This window comes from Rattus norvegicus, chromosome X (assembly GCF_036323735.1).
Source record: "Rattus norvegicus strain BN/NHsdMcwi chromosome X, GRCr8, whole genome shotgun sequence".
Lineage (NCBI taxonomy): Eukaryota > Metazoa > Chordata > Mammalia > Rodentia > Muridae > Rattus > Rattus norvegicus.
Window position 1 is genome coordinate 130,100,621 of NC_086039.1, and position 18,108 is coordinate 130,118,728.

An 18,108-nucleotide genomic window follows, 5' to 3' on the forward strand; every position below is an offset into this window, starting at 1 on the left:
ATCCCATGATTTTCCTCTTCATCCAATGTTTTAATTTGTTTATGGGATTGTGGTCTTTGATATAGGTTTCACCAATCCTTTCTCTGATTATCACTCCCTAACTCTCAACTTATTTCACATTTCCTTGCTCCTACCTTTGTAAGCCTTTTCAATCAACAAATGCCATACTCTAATTTTTCCTAGAATTTAGTGTATCCATTGACTTAATGTGCCCTTCTAAAAGCCCCTTCTTTGCTTTTGCAAGGTAGAACCACAACTAGGTATCTGTAAAGAATATAAGAGTGATTGAACAGGAAATGCAATGAAATAGAAGTATTTCAAAGGTAGCAGCAAACTGAAAAATGTGAGTGATATTAATAACAGCAAAGTTAACAATAGCTCATTAATAACCAAAGAGATTGGAATTGAAACTATGAAATACAGTTTCATATACTCTAAATTGGCAAATTTCTGATATAGAAGTTATTATAACACTAAGTACTGCCAATTATGTGGGAGAAAGGATATTCTTTTATATGTTTGTGTGTTTAACTACTGTAATCTGTTTTGAAAATTATTAGGATTTGAATGGTGAAGATAAAATCTGAAATATCCTATGATGACATGGTCATTCATTAAGTTTTCACTTGAGGATACAATCATGTTTGTGTATTGATCATATACAAATAGGAAAATGGGAATCATCATCAATGACTTTAGAAAGAACATTGTTTTTCAACAAAATGAAGTATGTATTTTATTGTATTTTTGGAAAAAATTATAAAACACAGAAAAAGCAAAACTATTTGCTTAATATGAATATATATATATATATATATATATGTAATATAAAATTTGAGTAGGAAATTCTATTCACATGGTATTTGTACTTATATTATATATTTTAAAGCAAAATACAAAACTTTGTTTGAATAAACTTGGCCTAGAGAGTAGCATTATTAGCAGTTGTGGCATTGTTGGACTAGGTGTGGCCATGTTGATGGAAGTGTGTCACTGTGAGGTTGGGCCTTGCAATATTCTTCCTAACTTCCGGGAAGTCTGTCTTCTTGTGTCTGCCTTTGAATGAAGATGTAGAACTCTCAGGTCCTCCTGAACTATGCCTTCCTGGAGGGTGCCAAGCACACACCTTGATGATAATGGACTGAACCTCTGAATCTAAAAGCTAGCCCCACTTAAATGTTGTCCCGTATTAGAGTTGCCTTGGTCATGGTGTCTGTTCACAGTTGTAAAACCCAAATGAAGATAATATTAGATAAAATTAGAGGAAATTGGCACTTTTTTTAGACAATGATATACTAGATTGATGTAGTTTGGTTGACCTTAGAGGCAGAATACGAAAGCTGCCTAATATGAGATTCATGAGTAGCATATACTTGAATATATAAGATTTAATAGAAATTTATAAAAGCAGAGGGGGATTTTGGAAAGCAGGCGACTCCTGAGATAAAAGATGAACTCAGCTTTCAAGTAGAAACCATAGGCTTGTGGTTTAATTATGCCTGATTATCGGACTTGTGGGCATGCATATTGGAAAAGACATAAGATTCTTAGAGGATGTATCTCATTATGTATCATAATGAAGGTGGGACTTTGAGGTTTCATGAAATGTTCAAGTCTGTGCAATGTGATCTGGATGATCCTCCTAGTGGCCTGAGGGAAAGAGTCTCCTGCCTTCTCTTGGATCAAGATGTAGGACCCTAGGTTCCTCTAGCATCATATTTTCCTACAGGGTACCACACACTTCCTGCCAAGGTGATAATAGAAGGAAGCTAATAGATAATAGAAGGGGCAAGATACTACCTAGACAGGTGTACTGTTTGTGTTTTTGCTGTAAACCAAGGGATATATCATATTAGTGATTATTGTGATTGGGTTATTGTTTTCATTTGGAAATATGGAGACATTGTTGTGTGTCAAATGCAGAAGGGAAGAACTGTAGTGGCTCTTCTCAGTGGTTAACTTGATTATATCTGTTATGAACTATGATCCAGAAATGGAGAGCACACAAATGATCTGTGTCTTGAGGGTGGAAAACACAGGGTTTTGATTCAAATCATGAAATAGGACAAAACAAGGGTTTGATTCAGGTCTAGAAGTATAGTCACCATGAAAAAAAGCTTAGGTTCAGGCATGGTAGTGCATATCTTTAATCCTAGGAGAAAAAGGCAAGGTAGTTTCTGAGTTCATGTCCATCCTGGTACAGAGTAAGTTCCAGGTAAACAAAATCTTAGGTCCAGGAATGGTGGTAAACAACTTTAATCCCAGCACTCAGGTGTGAGAGCTATGCAGATCTGAGTTCAAGATCAGCATACAGAGCAAGATCCATGACAGCCAAACTCCTTACTTTTAAATAAATGTATAATTTATTTTCATTAAATGTTGGATTTGTATATTTATTTATACTTTTATTGGATATTTCTTTATTTACGTTTCATATGTTATTCCCTTTCCTGGTTTCCTGTCCATAAGCTCCCTATCCCCTCCCCTTCTATAAGTGTGTTCCCTCCCATCCATCCTCCCTTACTGCCCCCCATAATCCTCTACACTGGAGGTCCAACCATGGCAGGACCAAGGGTTTCTCCTTCCACTGGTGCCCAGCAAGGCCATGCTATGCTATATATACATTTGGAGCCATGGGTCAGTCCATGTATCACATGACAGCAAAACTTAAGTAGTGAAGAAACCATTGAATACAGAAAGTTTGTGTAAATGTAATTGAACTAGGGGTCCATGTTTGTAGCCCCAGCATCCAATAGAACTAGGCAACTTTGGACACATCCCAAGAACTTTAGAATCAAGAGTAAAACAGAGTAATGGTACAACATATTCTGGTTAGCTGGAGCTAAAAAATAGCGAGTGATTTCAAAGAGACTAGCATCACTTAGGTGAAATCTTCTGGGAATTGTTACCTGAAAGTACAAAGAAGTTGTATTCCAGAGAAAAAGTCTCCTGCTGGCAGCCCAATAATGTGTAAGAATTTGCCAAATGTTACTTATTTTGAAGGAATGAAGGGGTAATGAAGAACGGTTGAGGCTTGCCAGTTTGAAAGGCCAGGATAGATCATTGGAGAAGGTGCAGATTCAGTGGCAGTTGAAGACCCAGGAATGAAGGTTTTGAAATAAAGTTGATGCTTGTGACATTGACGATAGCCTATGAAAGCCTACTGGTAGAAGTGCTGTCTAGTTGCTGCAGAAGACCCCTACATAATTGAGATGCTAGTTCCATGGGATGGCCGCAAAGAACAGCAGCAGTCATGGAGTGAAGTTAGCCAGAGCCTATAGTGATACATAGAGCAGAGATGGAGGAGTGACCCTAGGTCTTTGGAGGAGACCAGACCATCATGCATGAACCCCATAGGATACCTGCTAAGTAAAGCTACGGACAGGAAATGAAACCAGATCTAGTGAGAAAGTAGACTACAAAGCTGAAAGTAGTTTGTCATCAGACATGTGGATGCAGAGTTTGGTATTTGCCCAGCTCGATTTTGGTCTTGATTTGGTCGAGTATTTCCTCATTATGAAGTTTTGTGATGTTACTGTGTAACGTATGACGTTGTGAGTCTGTGGTCTACTATTGAACTTTGATTTTAATAAGGGATTACAGTTAAGAGATTGAATGAATCTTAAAAGAGACTTTAGACTTTTAAACATTGAGCCTGTGCTACTCTATGAGGACTATGGGAACTGTATTTAATGTATTTTGTGTAATGGTATACCTAGGTATAGCCCCCATTCACTCATGTGTTTGTATAAGCCTATGAGTTCCAGAGAGTGGAAACTGATTGTTTGAATATGCTTACCCCATTGGAAGTGGGGAATAATCAGACATGTAGCCATATTGGGGAAGCTGTAGCTTTCTTACAGGAAATATGTCACTGTGAGTCACAATGGAGGTAGAGCTTTGGGGTTTCATGAAATTCTCAAGTCAGGGCACTGCGATCCAGATGATCCTCCTGGCTAGCTGTGGAAGAGAGTCTCCTGCCTGCCTTTGGGTCAAGATGTAGGACTTTGGCTCCTCCGGCACCGTATCTTGCATTCTGCCGTACTTCCTGCCATGGTGATAATAGAAGTAAGTTCTAAAACTGTAAGCCAGTACTGATTAAATATCTTATGCAAGAGTTGTCTGAGTCAGGAAGTCTCAACACTGGAATAAAATCTTGACTAAGACAGAAGTTGGTACCAGGGACTCGGGTATTGTTGGCATAGGTCTGACCATGGTTTCTGTTGGAGGAATGAAGATTTTAAGATTTTGGAAAGTAGTAGAATGGTTTAAGTGGGGCTTAATGGGCCAAATTAGTATAAGCATGGAAGAATATTGTTGCTGAGAGTGATTTGAAATTCTGAGTCTTGGTTCAAGGGACTTCAGAGGAGAAAAATTTTAGTATGTGGCTTAGAAACCATTCTTCTGGTATTTAGGTGAAGCATGTTGTTGCTTTTGCCCTTGTGTGAAGAGTTGACTGAAGCTAAAATAAAGAGATTTAGGATAATTACATTAACAAAGGAGGTATCAAAACCCACTGCTTTCCACTTTTTCCAGTGGTTCAACCTTATGGGACAGGTTTTAATCAAGTTTAGCAAACTGAGAGAGGAAAATTGTAAAATGTATTGTTCAAAGATAAATCGGGAATAAGGAGGTAGAATGGAGTTAAATCCTGTGCTCAAGGCTATTAAATGGAATTAAGGGAGTGGTGAACTTGGAACAAGATTCTACCTAGATAATCCTATTGTTTGTTCTTTTTCAGTGAACCAAGGGATAGTTATATCACATTAGGGATTATTATGACCTGGTTATTGTTTGAACAAGGATTGTGCATCAAATTTACAAGATACGTGTTGTGATGGCCATAGTCAACTTGACTATATCTGGAATGAACTACCATCCGAAAATGGAGTATTTACCAGTTATGTAGATCTTGAGGCTAGAAAACACAGAATTTTGATACAAATCATGAACTGGGAAGACATAAGCTTTTGATCCAGATCTAGAAGCACAATGGCCATGAAAAGCTTAGGTTCAGGCATGGTGGTAGAGATTTTTAATTCCAGGAGACAAAGGTAAACTGATTTCTGACTGTCATGCAGTACTGGTACAAAGCAAGTCCCAAGTAAACAAAAGCTTAGGTCTAGGCATGGTCTGAGATTCATGCAGATTTCTGAGTTCAAGGTCAGTCTATAGAGCTAGTTCCATGACAGTCAGACACACGGGTAGTGAAGAAATCATTGAAAACACCAAGCTTGTGTAAATGTAATTGGAATGGGGGGCATGTTCCACCCAGCAACCAATAGAACTTGGCAGCTTCAGACATGTCACTATGGCTTTAGAATTAAGAATAGAACAAGTTACTAGAACAACTGGAGCTGGTTAGCTAGGGCTAAGAAATTGCCAGTGATTAAGAAGAGTCTATCATCACTGAGGGGAAATCTTCTGGGAAACAATTTTTGAGAGCACAAAAAATTTGTGTTCCAGAGAAAGACGACCTGCTGGGAGCCAGGTAATATGTAAGAATCTGAAAGTTAGTCCTGGTTTTGATGGTATGAACCAGCCATGAAAAAGAGATTCTTTGATGCTTGGCAGCGTCAGAGGCCAGGAAAGATCTTTGGAGGAGGTACATCTCAAGTGGCAATTGAAGTCCCAGATTGAAGTGGTTATGAAATGAAGTTGAGGCTTGGTACCTTGAAGACAGCATGAGAGGCTATTGGTAAATATGCTGCCTAGTTCCAGCTGAAGATACCAGTGTACAGAAGATGCCAGTATCATAGGAAGACCACTAAGAATAGCAGCAGTAGTGTAGTGGAAGGTCGCCAGAGCCTAGAGTGATAGAGGGCAGAGTGACCCATGTCCTTTGGCAGAGTCAGAAGATCATGTGTGTACCCCAATGTTATACCTGATGTATAAAGCTGCTCACATGGAGTAGAGCCAGCCAAAGAGAAAGAAATGTAGTATAGTTTACAATGCTGAAATGAGTTGGATACTAAATATGTAGATGCAGAATTTGGAGTTTTTCCATCTCATATTTGGTCTTGATTTTGTCTAAAAGTTCTTCAGACTGCTATTTTGTAATGTTACTGTATATTCTGTGATGTTGGGATTATGTGATCTACTACTTAACATTGATTTTTATAAGGGATTACAGTTAAGAGAATATATGACTCTTACAAGAGACATGGGACTTATAAATACTGTTGAGGATGTGCTCGAATATGGTGTCTTTTAGAATTGCATGTAATATATTTTGTATTATACTATGGCTAGTTATAACCCACATACACTTATGAGTTTGTGTAAGTCTATGGGTCCCAGGGTGTGGAATGTGATTGTTTGAGTATGTTTGGACCACAGGAAGTTTGTGAAAATCAGATATATGCTCTTATTGGAGAAGGTATAGCCTTGTTAAAGGAAGTTAATCATTGTGTGTCACAATGGAGACAGGGCTTTGGGGCCTCATGAAATTCCCACACCTGGACTGCATAATTTAGGGGATCCTTCTGGCTTCCAGTTGTGCACATTTTTCTGGCTGCATGTAGATCAAGGTGTAGAGCTCTTAATATCCCCTAGCACCATGTCTTCCTGCATGGTGCCATTCTTTCTGCCATGCTGAAAATAGAACTCTAAAACCATATACCAGCCCCAATTAAATGTCTTCCCTTATAAGAGTTGCCTCAGTCATGATATCTCTTCATAACAGTAAACCTCTAAGTAAGGCTCATATTAAGTATGGTTGTACAAGTAATTTGTAAAGCAAATACTGAACAACATATTTGTTCCCACCATTGAATTAATAGTCTGATATTTTGTTATTCTGTGTCTTTTTGTCATTGTGAAACATCAGCCTTTTATGTGGGTATGTAATAGAGTCTTACAGGTGAAGAAGTCCACCATTGGATCAGACAGACTACTGAGGCAGGCTCTGAAATGGCAATTTATTACTATCCTATAAATGAAAGAGGGGGGATCCACCTGATACAGAGTATGTGGTATGTTACTAAATTCCAAATATAGTTATATTCTATTTTAATACATCTTTTGGATATTAGTTTATTGTAACTAATGAAATTTTTATTGTTTTTCAAAATGAGACTCTCAGAGCAACCTTTAGCATTTTGAACCTACAAAACATCTTTATTAAGCCAGAATGGTTTCTCTTGTTTAAAACTTAACTTAAACCAGCAAGAAACCATATGCCTTAGTCAGGGTTTCTGTTGCTGCAATGAAATACCATGACCAAGAAGGAAGTTAGGGAGGAAAGGTTTTATTCAACTTATACTTCCACATTCCTGTTCACCAACACAGGATGTCTTGACTAGAACTCAAACAGTACATGAGATGATGCAGAGGCCATGAAGAAGTGCTACTTACTGGATTGACTTTCCTTGCCTGATCAGAATTCCTTCTTATAGAACCCAGGACCATCAACCTAGGGATGGCACCACTCACAATGAGCTGGGCTCTCCCCTAGTGACCACTAATTGAGAAAATGACTTACAGCTTATGTCATGGAGGCATTTCCTCAAGGGAGTTTCCTTTCTCTTGAATAATTCCAGCTTGTATCAAATTGAGACACAACACCAGTCAGTATACCATAAATATAAACTATAGTATTTATCCAAGAGTCATAATTGTCTATTAGCTTTTCTTAACCCCATTTGCTACTTCTTTCCGCCATTGTTATGCATTTTCATCAGCCTCAACTATTTTCTTTGTGGTTTGATACTTAATAGTCCATAGTGTCTTTCCTACTTTAGAGATATAACACAGTATGCGAATGTATTTTTCAAGGTTTTCTTGAAGACCATAGCCAATAAAAAATAGAAGTATTTATTATAATGCGTATTGTCTAGAATAGCTAAAACCTTGGTAGTTCCAAGAATCCCATAGTGACTCAGTTCATGAACTGTGCCCAACATTCCTTATGTGGAAGATTTCTAGAGGGTTGCTGGTCTTCAGTCCATGTTGAAGACTGAAATACATGGACTCTGATGGTCTCTAATGACGGCAGCATCAGATAGACTTACTCACCAGTAAAAAGAATAACGCCTGGCAGGCAAGCAGCACTGCTTTTTCTTCTGATTTCCTCATATTTGGCCTGCTATCAGAGAACACTTGATTAGTGATATTTTGAAATCTACTCGCAAATCCACCCAAAGGCATAGTTTCAGATTATTCTAGATATTATCAAACTTAGCAATAAAGATTATCCATAATAGACTTTTGAAATATGCCTTGCGGTCCTTGCCACTTTGGTTAGCATAGTCTTATATTACAGTGTTCTAAGAATGTTTCATACACGCCTGTATAGTATGCTGTGTTCTGTATTTGTTAGTCTTATACCTAGCATCCCAAAGTCTCCAGCAAGCAACAAAAGATTTAAGTTTAAAGTGATTCATACTTCCTACCTTGATATACATATTATAGTTATGGGAAATAAGGTGTTTCTAAACAGTATGGGAATCACTAGAAATGTTAATGTGTGGAGTCTCTCTAACTTCCACCAGATTAAGAGTCTATTTTTTAAGAAATGCATAATCTTATAGATCAAGAGCCTATTTTCATAGGACTATTACTATAAACTCACCTGCTATTATTACCTTCCATTTGATAGCTTATTTGTATACTTTACAGCAGTGTTTCTTAAACTTCCTAATGCTGCAAACCTTTCATGCAGTTCCTCATGCTGTGGTCACCTCCAACCAAAATAATTGGAGTTTTTTTGCTACTTCACAATTGTCATTTGAAATCTTAAACCAATCTTTTATGGTAAAGTTTATCCAGGTTGAACAGAACTATATAGAATCCTTGATGGTCAATTATATGGTAATCTTAAAAGGAAACACTATGCTAACAGTTCATTTTTGACCCATATCACTCTTGTTTTTACAATTTTGAAGAAAAATAATTGGTGGAAGTTATGTGAGGATGTATTTGTGTGACACATACAAATGCTAAGTTGTTGTTCAAAGCCAGATTTTATAAATACTTCAAATTTGGTAAAGAAATAATTTACATACATCAACTTGCAAAGCCCCAGGTAAGAAAATGTCAGTCAATATCATTTGAAAGCTATAGTCTAAAAGGTTATTGCAATTTTATGTTTATTTGTAAAATTATCCTGAAGATGTAACTTTCATATATATACATATACATATATAATATATATTATATATATGTATATATACACACATGTCATTTGGTGGTGTTCTTATACAGGCCTTGTTTAGGCAGTAATGTTGTTGAGAGTTTATATGTTTAGCTACCCCCAAATGTCCAGGAAACATAACCTCATAGCAGATTTCCTATTTTTTTGCCTCTTACATTCTATCTTTTCTGATATTCCCTGGGCCTGTTGTGCAGGAGGTGTGATTTATGTGTAGTAATTGGGGCTGAGTACAATATGATCACATGTTCCCCTACGTTTTAATTTGTTGTGAGTTTTCTATAATTTTCTTTCTCTGTTATAAAATGAAGTTTATGTGATGAGTGGTGAGAGCTATACTTATCTGTGTGAATAAGGATAAACATTTAGAATGTAGTTACTAATTATGTTGATTTAGGGAAGAGACTGTTGTAGGGCCTAGCCAACTGCTATGGAAATGGAATTTTTATTGAAACACAACAACATTCATTCATTTTGTATTTTCTATGGCTCCTATTCATTAAAATAAAAAGTTGAAGAGTTGTGAGAGATTACAAAGTCAACAAAAGAAATTGTTCTGTCTGACTTTGAGTGTTACTTTTTGTAACTCTAAACTTAGAATAATCAACAATCACATAGAAAGAGATTCTTTTTTATTGTTTTATTTGCTAGTTTATGTGTTTACATTTTAAATATTATCCCCTTTCCCAGTTCTCCCTTAACCATTCCCTTCTCCCTGCTTCTATGAGGATGCTACCCATCCCAACAACTCCTGCCTCAACAACATGGCATTCTCCTACACTGGAAATCAAGCCTTTATAGGACCAAAGGCTTCTTCTCTTATTGATTCTACATAATACCATCCTCTGCTACATAGGCAGCTGGAGCCATGGGTCCCTCCATGTGTACTTTTTTGGTTGGTGTTTTAGTCCCTGTGAGCTCAGGGATATCTGGTTGGTGATATTGTTGGTCTTCCTATAGACTTTTAAACACATTCAGCTCCTTCAGTCATTTCTCTAACTCATCTTTGGGGTCCCAGTGCTCAGTTTGATGGTTAGCTGCAAGCATCTAAATCTTTATCAAAAAGGCTTTGGCAGAGCTTCTCAGGAGACATCCATATCAGGCTCCTGTCAGCAAGCACTTCTTGGCATCACCAATAGTGACTGGGTTTGGTTGCTGCATATGGGATAGATCCCCAGGTGGAGCAGTCTCTGCTCCACTGTCCCTGTATTTCCTCTCGTGTGTGCATTTCCCCCTTCTAAGAAGGAATGAAGCATCCACACTTTGATCTTCCCTCCGTTTAAAATTCATATGGTCTGTGAATTGTATCTTGGATATTCTTAACTTTTGGGTTAATATATGCTTATCACTGAATGTAAACCATGTGGATTCTTTTGTGACTGGATTATCTCACTCAGGATAATACTTTCTAGTTCTATCCACTTTACGAAGTCATTGCTTTCTTTTTAATACCTGAGTAGTACTTTATTTTGTAAATGTACCACATTTTCTGTATCCATTCCTCTGATGAAGGACATCTGAGCTCTTTCCAGCTTCTGGCTATTATAAATAAGGCTGCTGTGAACATAGAGGAGAATGTGTCCTTGCTTCATGTTGGAGCTGCTTTTGGGTATATGTGCAGGAGCGGTATAGATGCATCCTCAGATAGTACTAGGTCCAATTTGAGTAACTGCTTGACTGATTTCCACAGTGGTTGTACAAGCTTGCAGTCCCATCAGCAATGGAAGAATGAAATTCTTTCTCCACATCCTTGCCATCCTTTTCACCTGAGTTTTATTCTTAGCCATTCTAACATGTGTGAGGTAGAATCTCAGTGTTGTTTTGATTTGCATTTCCCTGATGACTAGGGATGTTGAACATTTCTTTAGGTGCTTCTCAGCCATTCAGTATTCCTTAGTTGACAGTTCTTTGTTTAGTCTCTACCCCATTTTTAATAATGTTATTTGGTTCTCTTGAGTTTAACTTCTTGAGTTCTTTGTATATATTATATATTAGCCCTCCAATGGATGTAGGACGGGTAAAGATCTTTTCCAAATCTGTTCGTTGCCCTTTTGTCCTATTGACAGTGTCCTTTGCCTTATAGAAGCCTTGTGGTTTTATGAGGTGCTACTTGTGGATTCTTTTTTTTTTATATTAACTTGAGTATTTCTTATATACATTTCGACTGTAATTCCTTTTCCTGGTTTCCGGGCAAACATCCCCCTCCCCCCTCCCCTTCTTTATGGGTATTCCCCTCCCCACCCTCCCCCCATTGCCGCACTCCCCCCAACAGTCTAGTTCACTGAGGGTTCAGTCTTAGCAGGACCCAGGGCTTCCTCTTCCACTGTTGCTATTACTAGGATATTCATTGCTACCTATGAGGTCAGAGTCCAGGGTCAGTCCATGTATAGTCTTTAGGTAGTGGCTTAGTCCTTGGAAGCACTGGTTGCTTGGCATTGTTGTACATATGGGGTCGCGAGCCCCTTCAAGCTCTTCCAGTTCTTTCTCTGATTCCTTCAACAGGGTCCTATTCTCAGTTCAGTCGTTTGCTGCTGGCATTCGCCTCTGTATTTGCTATATTCTGGCTGTCTCTCAGGAGCGATCTACATGCGGCTCCTGTCGGTCTGCACTTCTTTGCTTCATCCATTTGTCTATATGGGTGGCTGTATATGTATGGACCACATGTGGGGCAGGCTCTGAATGGGTGTTCCTTCTGTGTCTGTTTTAATCTTTGCCTCTCTATTCCCTGCCAAGGGTATTCTTGTTCCCCTTTTAAAGAAGGAGTGAAGCATTCACATTTTGATCATCCGTCTTGACTTTCATTTGTTCTAGGCACCTAGGGTAATTCAAGCATTTGGGCTAATAGCCACTTATCAATGAGGGCATACCATGTATGGCTTTCTGTGATTGGGCTAGCTCACTCAGGATGATATTTTCCAGTTCCAACCATTTGCCTACAAATTTCATAAAGTCATTGTTTTTGATAGCTGAGTAAAATTCCATTGTGTAGATGTACCACATTTTCTGTATCCATTCCTCTGTTGAAGGGCATCTGAGTTCTTTCCAGCTTCTGGCTATTATAAATAAGGCTGCGATGAACATAGTGGAGCACGTGTCTTTTTTATATGTTGGGGCATGTTTTGGGTATATGCCCAAGAGAGGTATAGCTGGATGCTCAGGCAGTTCAATGTCCAATTTTCTGAGGAACCTCCAGACTGATTTCCAGAATGGTTGTACCAGTCTGCAACCCCACCAACAATGGAGGAGTGTTCCTCTTTCTCCGCATCCTGGCCAGCATTTGCTGTCACCTGAGTTTTTGATCTTAGCCATTCTCACTGGCGTGAGGTGAAATCTCAGGGATGTTTTGATTTGCATTTCCCTTATGACTAAAGATGTTGAACATTTCTTTAGGTGTTTCTCAGCCATTCGGCATTCCTCAGCTGTGAATTGTTTAGCTCTGAACCCCATTTTTTAATAGGGTTATTTGTCCCCCTCCGGTCTAACTTCTTGAGTTCTTTGTATATTTCGAATATAAGGCCTCTATCTGTTGTAGGATTGGTAAAAATCTTTTCCCAATCTGTTGGTTGCCGTTTTGTCCTAACCACAGTGTCCTTTGCCTTACTGAAGCTTTGCAGTTTTATGAGATCCCATGTGTCGATTCTTGATCTTGGAGCATAAGCCATTGGTGTTTTTTTCAGGAAATTTTTTCCAATGCCCATGTGTTCCAGATGCTTCTCTAGTTTTTCTTCTATTAGTTTGAGTGTGTCTGGTTTGATGTGGAGGTCCTTGATCCACTTGGACTTAAGCTTTGTACAGGGTGATAAGCATGGATCGATCTGCGTTCTTCTACATGTTGACCTCCAGTTGAACTAGCACCATTTGCTGAAAATGCTATCTTTTTTCCATTGGATGGTTTTGGCTCCTTTGTCAAAAATCAAGTGACCATAGGTGTGTGGGTTCATTTCTGGGTCTTCAATTCTATTCCATTGGTCTATCTGTCTGTCTCTGTACCAATACCATGCAGTTTTTATGACTATTGCTCTGTAATACTGCTTGAGTTCAGGATAGTGATTTCCCCTGAAGTCCTTTTATTGTTGAGGATAGTTTTAGCTATCCTGGGTTTTTTGTTATTCCAGATGAATTTGCAAATTGTTCTGTCTAGCTCTTTGAAGAACTGGATTGGTATTTTGATGGGGATTGCATTGAATCTGTAGATCGCTTTTGGTAAAATGGCCATTTTTACTATATTAATCCTGCCAATCCATGAGCATGGGAGATCTTTCCATCTTCTGAGGTCTTCTTCAATTTCTTTCTTCAGTGTCTTGAAGTTCTTATTGTACAAATCTTTTACTTGCTTGGTTAAAGTCACACCGAGGTACTTTATATTATTTGGGTCTATTATGAAGGGTGTCGTTTCCCTAATTTCTTTCTCGGCTAGTTTCTCTTTTGTGTGGAGGAAGGCTACTGATTTATTTGAGTTAATTCTTATACCCAGCCACTTTGCTAAAGTTCTTTATCAGCTTTATTAGTTCTCTGGTGGAACTTTTGGGATCACTTAAATATACTATCATATCATCTGCAAATAGTGATATTTTGACTTCTTCTTCTCTGATCTGTATCTCCTTGACCTCCTTTTGTTGTCTGATTGCTCTGGCTAGAACTTTAAGAACTATATTGAATAAGTAGGGAGAGAGTGGGCAGCCTTGTCTAGTCCCTGATTTTAGTGGGATTGCTTCAACTTTCTCTCCATTTAATTTAATGTTAGCAACTGGTTTGTTGGATATGGCTTTTACTATGTTTAGGAGTGGGCCTTGAATTCCTATTCTTTCCAGGACTTTTATCATGAAGGGGTGTTGAATTTTGTCAAATGCTTTCTCAGCATCTAATGAAATGATCATGTGGTTTTGTTCTTTCAGTTTGTTTATATAATGTATCACGTTGATGGTTTTCCGTGTATTAAACCATCCCTGCATGCCTGGGATGAAGCCTACTTGATCCTGGTGGATGATTGTTTTGATGTGCTCTTGGATTCGGTTTGCCATTTTTATTGAGTGAGTATTTTTGCATCAATATTCATAAGGGAAATTGGTCTGAAGTTCTCTTTCTTTGTTGGGTGTTTGTGTGGTTTAGATATAAAGTAATTGTGGCTTCATAGAAGGAATTCGGTAGTGCTCCATCTGTTTCAATTTTGTGGAATAGTTTGGATAATATTGGTATGACGTCTTCTATGAAGGTCTGATAGAATTCTGCACTAAACCTGTCTGGACCTGGGCTCTTTTTGGTTGGGAGACCTTTAATGACTGCTTGTATTTCCTTAGGAGTTATGGGGTTGTTTATCTCGTTTATCTGTTCCAGATTTAACTTTGGTACCTGGTATCTGTCTAGGAAATTGACTATTTCCTGCAGATTTTCAAGTTTTGTTGAATATAGGCTTTTATAGTAAGATCTGATGATTTTTTGAATTTCCTCTGAATCTGTAGTTATGTCTCCCTTTTCATTTCTGATTTTGTTAATTTGGACATACTCTCTGTGTCCTCTCGTTAGTCTGGCTAAGGGTTTATCTATCCCGTTGATTTTCTCAAAGAACCAATTTTTGGTTCTGTTGATTCTTTCTATGGTCCTTTTTGTTTCTACTTGGTTGATTTCAGCTCTGAGTTTGATTATTTCCTGCCTTCTACTCCTCCTGGGTGTATTTGCTTCTTTTTGTTCTAGAGCTTTTAGGTGTGCTGTCAAGCTGCTGACATATGCTCTTTCCTGTTTCTTTCTGCAGGCACTCAGCGCTATGAGTTTTCCTCTAAGCACAGCTTTCATTGTGTCCCATACGTTTGGGTATGTTGTACCTTCATTTTCATTAAATTCTAAAAAGTTTTTAATTTCTTTCTTTATTTCTTCCTTGACCATGTTATCATTGAGTAGAGCATTGTTCAATTTCCATGTATATGTGGGCATTCTTCCCTTATTCTTATTGAAGACCAGTTTTAGGCCGTGATGGTCCAATAGCATGCATGGGAATATTTCTATCTTTCTGTACCTATTGAGGCCCGTGTTTTGACCAATTATATGGTTAATTTTGGAGAAAGTACCATGAGGAGCTGAGAAGAAGGTATATCCTTTTGCTTTAGGATAGAATGTTCTATAAATATCCGTTAAGTCCATTTGGCTCATGATTTCTCTTAGTCTGTCTACGTCTCTGTTTAATTTCTGTTGCCATGATCTGTCCATTGATTAGAGTGGGGTGTTGAAATCTCCTACTATTATTGTGTGAAGTGCAATGTGTGTTTTGAGCTTTAGTAAGGTTTCTTTTACATATGTAGGTTCCCTTGTATTTGGGGCATAGATATTTAGGATTGAGAGTTCATCTTGGTGGATTTTTCCTTTGATGAATATGAAGTGTCCTTCCTTACCTTTTTTGATGACTTTTAGTTGAAAATTGATTTTACTTGATATTAGAATGGCTACTCCAGCTTGCTTCTTCTGACCATTTGCTTGGAAAGTTTTTTTCCAGCCTTTCATTCTGAGGTAGAGTCTGTCTTTGTCTCTGAGGTGTGTTTCCTGTAGGCAGCAGAATGCAGGGTCCTCGTTGCGTATCCAGTTTCTTAATCTATGTCTTTTTATTGGGGAGTTGAGGCCATTGATGTTGAGAGATATTAAGGAATAGTGATTATTGCTTCCTGTTATATTCATATTTGGATGTGAGGTTATGTTTGTGTGCTTTTCTTCTCAATGTTTTGTTGCCAAGACGATTATTTTCTTGCTTCTTCTAGGGTATAGCTTGCCTCCTTATGTTGGGCTTTACCATTTATTATCCTTTGTAGTGCTGGATTTGTAGAAAGATATTGTGTAAATTTGGTTTTGTAATGGAATATCTTGGTTTCTCCATCTATGTTAATTGAGAGTTTTGCAGGATACAGTAACCTGGGCTGGCATTTGTGTTCTCTTGGGGTCTGTATGACATCAGTCCGGGATCTTCTGGCCTTCATAGTTTCTGGAGAAAAGTCTGGTGTGATTCTGATAGGTCTGCCTTTATATGTTACTTGACCTTTTTCCCTTACTGCTTTTAATATTCTTTCTTTATTTTGTGCGTTTGGTGTTTTGACTATTATGTGACAGGAGGTGTTTCTTTTGTGGTCCAATCTATTTGGAGTTCTGTAGGCTTCTTGTATGCCTATGGGTATCTCTTTTTTTTGGTTAGGGAAGTTTTCTTCTATGATTTTGTTGAAGATATTTACTGGTCCTTTGAGCTGGGAGTCTTCACTCTTCTCTATACCTATTATCCTTAGGTTTGATCTTCTCATTCAGTCCTGGATTTCATGTATGTTTTGGACCAGTAGCTTTTTCCGCTTTACATTATCTTTGACAGTTGAGTCAATGATTTCTATGGAATCTCCTGCTCCTGAGATTCTCTCTTCCATCTCTTGTATTCTGTTGGTGAAGCTTGTATCTACAGCTCCTTGTCTCTTCTTTTGGTTTTCTATATCCAGGGTTGTTTCCATGTGTTCTTTCTTGATTGCTTCTATTTCCATTTTTAATTCCTTCAGCTGTTTGTTTGTGTTTTCCTCGTATTCTTTCAGGGATTTTTGTGACTCCTATCTATGGGCTTCTACTTGTTTATTTATGATTTCCTGGAATTCTTTCAGGGATTTTTGTGACTCCTCTCTATGGGCTTCTACTTGTTTATTTAAGATTTCCTGGAATTCTTTCAGGGATTTTTTCGATTCCTCTCTGTAGGCTTCTACTTGTTCTCTAAGGGAGTTCTTCACGTCTTTCTTGAAGTCCTCCAGCATCATGATCAAATATGATTTTGAAACTAGATCTTGCTTTTCTGGTGTGTTTGGATATTCCATGTTTGTTTTGGTGGGAGAATTGTTCTCCGATGGTGCCATGTAGTCTTGGTTTCTGTTGCTTGGGTTCCTGCGCTTGCCTCTCGCCATCAGATTATCTCTAGTGTTACTTTTTTCTGCTATTTCTGACAGTGGCTAGACTGTCCCTATAAGCCTGTGTGTCAGGAGTGCTGTAGACCTGTTTTCCTGTTTTCTTTCAGCCATTTATGGGGACAGAGTGTTCTGCTTTCAGGTGTGTAGTTTTTCCTCTCTACTGGTCTTCAGCTGTTCCTGTGGGCCTGTGTCTTGAGTTCACCAGGCAGGTTACTTGCAGGAGAAAAGTTGGTCTTACCTGTGGTCCGGAGGCTCAAGTTTGCTCACGGGGTGCTGCCCATGAGCTCTCTGCAGCGGCAGCAACCAGGAAGATCTGCGCCACCGTTTCCGGGAGCTTCAGTGCACCAGGGTTCCAGATGGCGTTTTGTGTTTACCTCTGGAATCAGTAATGTGTGCAGCGTGCAGTCTCTTCTGGTTTCCCAGGTTTGTCTGCCTCTCTGAAGGTTTAGCTCTCCCTCCCACGGGATTTGGGTGCAGAGAACTGTTTATCTGGTCTGTTCCTTCAGGTTCCGGCGGTGTCTCAGGTGCAGGGGTCCTGGTGCTCCTGGGCCCTCCCCCACGGGAACCCAGAGGCCTTATACAGTTTCCTCTTGGGCCAGGGATGTGGGCAGGGGTGGGCAGTGTTGGTGGTCTCTTCTGCTCTGCAGCCTCAGGAGTGCCCACCTGACCAGGCGGTGAGGTCTCTCTCCCATGGGGTCTGGGAGCAGAGAGCTGCTGTGGGCCGGGATCCGCGGGTGTGGGACTCCTGGTAAACACAGGGAGTGCCCGGTCCTAGAGGAATTCTGCCTCTGTGTGTCCCGAGTTCATCAGGCAGGTCACTTGCAGCAGAAAAGTTGGTCTTACCTGTTGTCCCAAGGCTCAAGTTTGTTCACGGGATGCTGCCCACGAGCTATCTGCAGTGGCAGCAACCACGAAGATCTGCGCCGCCGTTTCCGGGAGCTTCAGTGCCTACTTGTGGATTCTTGATCTTAGAGCATAACCATTGGTGTTATGTTTAGGAAAATTTCCCCTGTGCCTGTGTGTTTGACGCTCTTCCTCACTTTC

General features: G+C 39.0%; 1 long non-coding RNA gene across 16 annotated transcripts in view; it reads left to right on the plus strand.

Moving 5' to 3' along the window:
• Window positions 1-585: 585 nt before the first annotated feature.
• The window catches only part of LOC102550812 (uncharacterized), an 80,659-nt gene continuing 63,136 nt past the window's right edge, over window positions 586-18,108 (plus strand). For 15 of the 16 annotated variants that reach the window (XR_005498181.2, XR_010061516.1, XR_010061518.1 and 12 more), the window contains exon 1: window positions 586-727. This is a non-coding gene — a long non-coding RNA (uncharacterized LOC102550812). Of the gene's footprint in view, window positions 728-3,932; window positions 4,069-18,108 lie in introns of those variants that run through there. The other variant, XR_005498179.2, reaches the window with a different exon arrangement.